Below are 8191 nucleotides of genomic sequence, written 5' to 3'. Positions count from 1 at the left end.
GAAATATATTATAAATTATTACTAACCAAAGTAATGATCATTAACTATGGCTACTATAGTTAACAATAATAATCTAGTGTGCCACCTAACACTAGATCTTATTTCTACTACGTAACTGCATTTTTTGCACCCATTAACCAATCCGTCTTTATCCACCCTTAAAAGTATTTAAAGTAAGTCATTCTACCTGAATATGGTCCTTGTCTTAGAAAAATAAAATAAAATGAGAAAAAAACTATCTCTAGGTAAATGTTTAATAAATTGATTCTTAATCATCATAAATGACAGTAGGTCCTGTCAAAAGTATTAGATTATAGTTTTCTTCAGCAGAACATAGACATAACTGATCATTCACAATCTTTTCCTACCTCTTATAAACTAAGCACATGGGCCTCATGTTTGCACACTTCACACTTAATATTTTAACAATGTAAATTTTGTAAGCCTCAGAGCTGTTGTTCTCTTTCTTTCTTTCTACTTTTTCTTTTCTTTCTTTCTTCTTTCTTTCTCTTTTTTCTCTCTCTCTCCTTCCTTCCTTCCTTCCTTCTTTCCTTCCTTCCTTCTCTTTCTCTTTCTTTTCTTCCCTCCCTCTCTCTCCCTTTCCCTCCCTCCCTCCCTCCCTCTCTCTCCCTTTCCCTCCCTCCCTCCCTCTCTCTCTTTCTTTTATTTTTCTTTTCTTTCTTTCTTTTTTTGAGACAGGGTGTTGCTCTGCTGCCCAAGCTGGAGTGCAATAGTGCAATCACAGCTCACTGCAGCCTCGATCTCCTGCCTCAGCCTCCTGAACAGCTGGGACTGCAGGTATAGGCCACCACACTGGTTATTTTTTTATTTATTTTGAGACAGAGTCTGACTCTATCACTCAGGCTGGAGTGCAGTGGCACCATCTCAGCTCACTGCAACCTCTGCCTCCTTGGCTCAAGTCATCCTCTCACCTCAACCTCCAGGGTGACTGAGACTATAGGCATGTGCTACCACATCCAGCTAATTTTTGTATTTTTGGTAGAGACAGGATTTTGCCATGTTGCCCAGGCTGGTCTCAAACTCCTGGGCTCAAGCGATCCTCCCACCTTGGCCTCCCAATGTGCTGGGATTACAGATATGAGCCACTGCTCCTTGCTTTTTTTTTTTTTTTTTGGTCAGAGACAAGATCTGGCTATGTTGCCCAGGCTGGAGAGCAGTTGTTCTTAACCTCTATGTTGAAATTCATTGGTTGGTGTCCCACGGTTGTAAGATTTGCCAAAAGTAGTATGTTACTAATAGAGAATAAACAGCATTTGATCTTAAAGCTTCACTGGTTAAAGATATCCAAGAGGCCAAGAAGTGAATTGGGCCTATGGCTTAGGCCTGTAATCCCAGCACTGTGCGAGGCTGAGGAGGGTGGATCACTTGAGCCCAGGAGTTCAAGAGCAGCCTGAGCAACACAGAGAGACCTCATCTCTACAAAACATACATAAAAAATTAGCCAGGTGTGGTGGCACACGCTTATAGTCCCAGCTACTCTGGAGGGTGAGGTGGGATCGGTTGAGCCCAGGAGTTTGAGGCTGCAGTGAATTGTGATCCCGTGACTGCACTCCAGCCTGGGTGACAGTGTGAGGCTTTGTCTCAAAATAATAATAATAATAAAATATAAGAGGCCAGGAATGGTGGCTTATGCTTGTAATCCCAACAATTGAGGAGACTGAGGCTAGAGGATCACTTGAGGCCAGGAGTTCGAGACCAGCGTAGGAAACATAGTGAGACCCTGTCTCTACAAAAAAAATAAATAAATAAAAATAAAAAATTTGCCAGGGGTGGTGGTGCATACCTGTAGTCCTAGCTACAGAACTGCAGCTAGCCTGAGGCAGGGGAGTTGCTTGAGCTCAGGAGTTCAAAGCTGCAGTGAGCTATGATCCCACCCATGCCTCTGCACTCCAGCCTGGGCAAAATAGGTCTCATCTCTAAAAAACAAACAAAAATAAAAGAGAAGAAAGGGCCAGGTGTTATGGCTCACACTTGTAATCCCAGCACTTTGGGAGGCCAAAATGGGTGGTTCACTTGAGGCTAGGAGTTTGAGACCAGCCTGGCCAATATGATGAAACCCCATCTCTACTAAAAATACAAAAATTAGCTGGGCATGGTGGCGGGCGTCTGTACTGTAGTCACAGCTACTCAGGAGGCTGAGACAGGAAAATCACTTGAACCTGGGAGGTGGAAGGTGCAGTGAGCTGAGATCACGCCACTGCACTCTAACCTGGGTGACAGTGAGACTCTGTAAAAAAAAGAAGAAGAAGAAGTATAAGAAGAAGAAGAAGAAAAGAAAGAAAGAAAGGAAAAGAGCAGCAAAGTTTGCAAATAATTTTTCAAAAACTTACAGCAGAAATAAATTTACTTCTATGATGACATAACTCACTCATTTGAGTTCACCGATTGTTCTTAAAAGAAAAACAAAAACAAGGGGAGGGGGAGTGCTAGAATAAACTTCTGTTCCCGTTTCCAACAGTTGTGTGCATCCTTCAAAATAGGGCTGCATTGTTACAGCACAGATATAAACTCTGTTCAAGTAACCTATGAAATAAATTCCTTCACTATCCATCCTGCAGAATCGTTTTGTGGTTAACATTCATTCATTCATTTACCCTATTTCTTGAGAACCGAGCAAGATACTAGAGTTTTAAGATTAGATTTCTGTATTGAAAGAGCTCACAATAAACTAGAGTGGGAAGTTTGCCGGATATCCAAAATTACAACTTACGGCGATGGTAGGAACGCGATTTTAAAGATAAAATACATTGATCATCTTCTTTTTAAATTTTATTCAGTTCAGATGTAAACACACCCATTTCCTGTTTTTATTTTTCAAGTTTTAATTTTAATTAATTCTAAAGTAATTTTTAACTAATCTTAGGGAAGATGCATATGGTCCCCTAAATTGACTGAATATCCCAGCATGTCCCCTAAAATCAGTGCATTTTTCCTAATCCTTATAACTTTCAAAGTGATTGTCAAGTGTGGTTTGGCCATGAAATTCCTCCTTAGATGTCATTTGTTGAGTTAATTTTCTAGAGCATGATATGTCAAGACTTGATGAGGCTTGCACTGGATGTTTTTTTCCCCTACATTTGTTCTTCACTCTCCCCACTCTGCTGTTTGCCCAGAGAGGCTGGCCTCTAAAGACTTCCTTGCCTTCTGGCTTCTGGTTGGGTTTTGCTAATTGCAGGAGGTAAGGGAGCAAGAAAAGAAGGAAATTAGCACAGGGGTGTCCAATCTTTTGGCTTCCCTGGGCCACATTGGAAGAAGAATTGTCTTGGGCCACATATAAAATACACTAAAACTAATGATAGCTGATGAGCTAAAAAAAAAAAAAAAAAAATCTCAAAAGTTTTAAGAAAGTTTACGAGTTTCTGTCGGGCCACATTCAAAGCTGCCATGGTCTGTGTGTGGCCCTCCTGGCTGCAGATTGGACAAGCTTGAATTAGCGTATTCATTTTTCTGGCTCCCTCCCTGCCAGGTCTCAGCTTGAGAATGTCTGGATTCCACTAAGGCCATAGTTTCTGTCAGATGGCCCATAACCTGTGGCTGTGGATCTCCTCTCAGGTCCTGGTAACAACTACTTCCTTTGCCCGTTTAAGTCTAAGGGTAGTAATGGCTTCCTACAATTGAAGGAATCTAATTCCTTCCTAACACTTTCCCTTGTTGAGTTCCTCTAAACTTTCCCACATCTCTTAATGAAGTCTTCATTAAACTGTCTTTTAAATATGTATCTATTTCCTACTGGGATTCTGAGGGATAGAAGACTCCCAGTCAGAGTCCCAGCAAGATTTTAGAAAAGGGGGATACTAAGCAAGAAAGACCACCTTGGAGAGGCTAGGCTTATGTTGCATAACAAACAACTGAAAAATCTTAGCGGTTTAACAAACAAAAGATTATTTATCAACTGGGCAAGGTGGCTTGCCCCTTTAGTTCCAGCTTCTCAGGAGACTGAGGCAGGAGGATTGCTAAGGCCAGAAGTTCAAGGATGCAGTGAGGTATGATCACACCACTGCACTATAGCCTGAATGAAAGAGCAAAACTCCACCTTTAAAAAAACACATATGTGCCGGGCGCGGTGGCTCAAGCCTGTAATCCCAGCACTTTGGGAGGCCAAGACGGGCGGATCACGAGGTCAGGAGATCGAGACCATCCTGGCTAATATGGTGAAACCCCGTCTCTACTAAAAATACAAAAAACTAGCCGGGCGAGGTGGTGGGCGCCTGTAGTCCCAGCTACTCGGTAGGCTGAGGCAGGAGAATGGCGTAAACCTGGGAGGCGGAGCTTGCAGTGAGCTGAGATCCGGCCACTGCACTCCAGCCTGGGTGACAAAGTGAGACTCCGTCTCAAAAAAAAAAAAAAAAAAAAAAAAAAAAAATATGATATACAAAATATGTGTTAATTGACTGTTTATGTTATAGGTAAGGCTTCCGGTCAAGAATACACTATTAATAGCTAAATTTGAGGAGAATCAAAAGCTATACACAGATTTTAGACTGCACAGGGCTCACTACTGCTAATCCTTTCCACTCCCATTGTGTAAGGGCCAACTGTGTATCTCTAATAGTAGTTACAGATGAAAGGAGTGGAGAGAAGTAGGGGGAAGCAAAGAAAAGAAGATGGCTGAGAATTTTTTTGAAATTGATGAAATACTTGAATTCCTCAAACTGAAGAAGGACACGAAAATCTGAAAAATTAAATTAAAATGAATCTATTGCTAGATATACATATATCAAAATGACACTCCAAATACTAAATTCAAGGACAAAAATCTCAAAAGTAAAAACAAACAAAAAATCACAAAATCAACAACAACTAAAAAAATGGAGTACCTACAACAAAATAGCAAAATTAATGACTGAAAACAACAGAACAATATTTTTAATATTCTGAGGGAAAATAACCAATAACCTAGAATGTAGTAGCTAGTTAAATTATCATACAAGAGTGAAAGAAAATATATTTTCAAAGTCAACAGAAGTTTACTATTCACAGATTTTCACTGAAAGAACTAATAAACGATGTATTTCAATAAGAAGGCAATAAAGTCCATATGTAAGAAACAATGGTAAGCAAAGAAATCAGTAATCATGTGGGTAAGTCTAACATTGACTGAAAAAATAAATACAATGGCTGGGCACGGTGGCTCACGCCTGCAATCCCAGCACTTTTGGAGGCTGAGGCGGGCAGATCATGAGTTCAGGAGGTTAAGACCATCCTGGCTAACAAGGTGAAACTCTGTCTCTACTAAAAATAGAAAAATTAGCTGGGCATGGTGGCATGTGCCTGTAGTCACAGCCACAGAGAAGGCTGAGGTAGGAGAATCACTGGAACCCAAAAGGCGTAGGTTGCAGTGAGCTGAGATCACGCCACTGCACTCCAGCCTGGAGACAGCGAGACCCATCTCAAAAAACAAACAAACAAAAAATAAATATAATGATTAATCATGAGAGTTTCAAAAGCAAGATGAAACTGAGCAACAATAACATGGAAGATAGAAGAGAAGTTTATTGGAGTTCAAGCATCTTAAAGTTCCTGCTTAGGCAGAAATGAGAGCGATACTGATTAAATTTAGACATTGATACGTTAAATATGCACATTAAAAATTCAAGGGCAGGCCAGGCTGAGGTGGGAGGATTGCCTGAACCCAGGTGTTTGAGACTATCCTAGGCAACATAGCATGACCTCAGTCTTTACCAAAAAATAACAAAAACAAACAAACAAACAAAATTAGCCAGGCATGGTAGAGCACACCTGCAGTCTCAGCTACTCCGGAGGCTGAAGTGGAAGGATCGCTTGAGCCCGGGAGACCAAGGCTGCAGTGAACTATGATTGCACCACTGCACTCCAGCTTGGGTGAGAGAGTGAGACCTTGTATCAAGAAAAAAATAAAAGGGAGGAGGTTCCAAGATGGCCAAATAGGAAGAGCTCCAGTCTACAGCTCCTAGCGTGAGTGATGCAAAAGACGGGTGATTTCCGCATTTCCAACTGAGGCATCAGGTTCATCTCACTGGGGCTTGTCGGAGAGTGAGTGCAGCCCACAGAGCAGGGCGGGGCATCACCTCACCTGGGAAGCACAAATGGTTGGGGAATTCCCTTTCCTAGCCAAAGGAAGCCATGACAGACAGTACCTGGAAAATCAGGACACTCCCACCCTAATACTGTGCTTTTCTAACAGTCTTAGCAAATGACACACAAGGAGATCATATCCCGCGCATGGCTTTGAGGGTTCTATGCCCAAGGAGCCTCACTCACTGCTAGCACAGCAGTCTGAGATCAAACTGCAAGGCAGCAGTGAGGCTGGGCGAGGGGCATCTGCCATTGCTGAGGCTTGAGTAGGTAAACAAAGCGGCCAGGAAGCTCAAACTGGGTGGAGCCCACCACAGTTCAAGGAGGTCTGCCTGTCTCTGTATACTCCACCTCTGGGGACAGGGCATAGCTAAACAAAAGGCAGCAGAAACTTCTGCAGACTTAAATGTCCCTGTCTGACAGCTTTGAAGAGAGTAGTGGTTCTCCCAGCACGGAGTTTGAGATCTGAGAACAGACAGACTGCCTCCTCAAGGGCGTCCCTGACCCACTAGTAGCCTAACTGGGAGACACCTCCCAGTAGGGGCTGATCGACACCTCATACAGCTGGGTGCACCTCTGAGACGAAGCTTCCAGAGGAATGATCAGGCAGCGACATTTGCCGTTCTGCAATATTTGCTGTTCTGCAGCCTCTGCTGGTGATACCCAGGCAAACAGGGTCTGGAATGGACCTCCAGCAAATGCCAAAAGACTTGCAGCTGAGGGTCCTGACTGTTAGAAGGAAAACTAACAAACAGAGAGGACATCCACACCAAAACCCCATCTGTACATCACCATCATCAAAGACCAAAGGTAGATAAAACCACAAAGAAAGGGAGAAACCAGAGCAGAAAAGCTGAAAATTCTAAAAATCAGAGCACCTCTTCTCCTCCAAAGGAACACAGTTCCTTGCCAGCAACGGAACAAAGCTGTATGGAGAATGACTTTGACGAGTTGAGAGAAGAAGGCTTCAGATAATTGGTAACAACAAACTTCTCCGAGCTAAAGGAGGATGTTCGAACCCATCGCAAATAAGCTAAAAGCCTTGAAAAAAGGTTAGATGAATGGCTAACTAGAATAAACAGCATAGAGAAGACCTTAAATGACCTGATGGAGCTGAAAACCATGGCATGAGAACTACATGATGCATGCACAAGCTTCAGTAGCCAATTTGATCAAGTGAAAGAAAGGGTATCAGTGATTGAAGATCAAATGAATGAAATGAAGTGAGAAGAGAAATTTAGAGAAAAACAGTAAAAAGAAACTAACAAAGCCTCCAAGAAATATGGAACCATGTGAAAAGACCAAATCTACGTCTGATTGGTGTACCTGAAACTGACAGGGAGAATGGAACCAAGTTGGAAAACACTCTGCAGGATATTATCCAGGAGAACTTCCCCAATCTAGCAAGGCAGGCCTACATTCAAATGCAGGAAATACAGAGAATGCCACAAAGATACTCCTCGAGAAGAGGAACTCCAAGACACATAATTGTCAGATTCACCAAAGCTGAAACAAAGGAAAAAATAATAAGGGCAGCCAGAGAGAAAGGTTGGGTCACCCACAAAGGGAAGCCCATCAGACTAATAGCAAGTCTCTCGGCAGAAACTCTACAAGCCAGAAGAGAGTGGGGGCCAATATTCAACATTCTTAAAGAAAAGAATTTTCAACCCAGAATTTCATATCCAGCCAAACTAAGTTTCATCAGTGAAGGAGAAATAAAATCCTTTACAGACAAGCAAATGCTGAGAGATTTTGTCACCACCAGGCCTGCCTTACAAGAGCTCCTGAAGGAAGAACTAAACATGGAAAGGAACAATAGGTACCAGCCACTGCAAAAACATGCCAAATTGTAAAGACCATTGATGCTAGGAAGAAACTGCATCAATTAACGAGCAAAATAAGCAGCTAACATCATAATGACAGGATCAAATTCACACATAACAATATTAACCTTAAATGTAAATAGGCTAAATGCTCCAATTAAAAGACACAGACTGGCTAATTGGATAAAGAGTCAAGACCCATTGGTGTGCTGTATTCAGAAGACCCATCTCATGTGCAGAGACACACATAGGCTCAAAATAAAGGTATGGAGGAAGATCTACGAAGCAAATGG

This window comes from Macaca thibetana, chromosome 12, assembly GCF_024542745.1.
Source record: "Macaca thibetana thibetana isolate TM-01 chromosome 12, ASM2454274v1, whole genome shotgun sequence".
Classification (NCBI taxonomy): Eukaryota; Metazoa; Chordata; class Mammalia; order Primates; family Cercopithecidae; genus Macaca; species Macaca thibetana.
The sequence above is the reverse complement of the archived record's forward strand: the minus strand, read 5'-3'. Positions refer to the sequence as shown.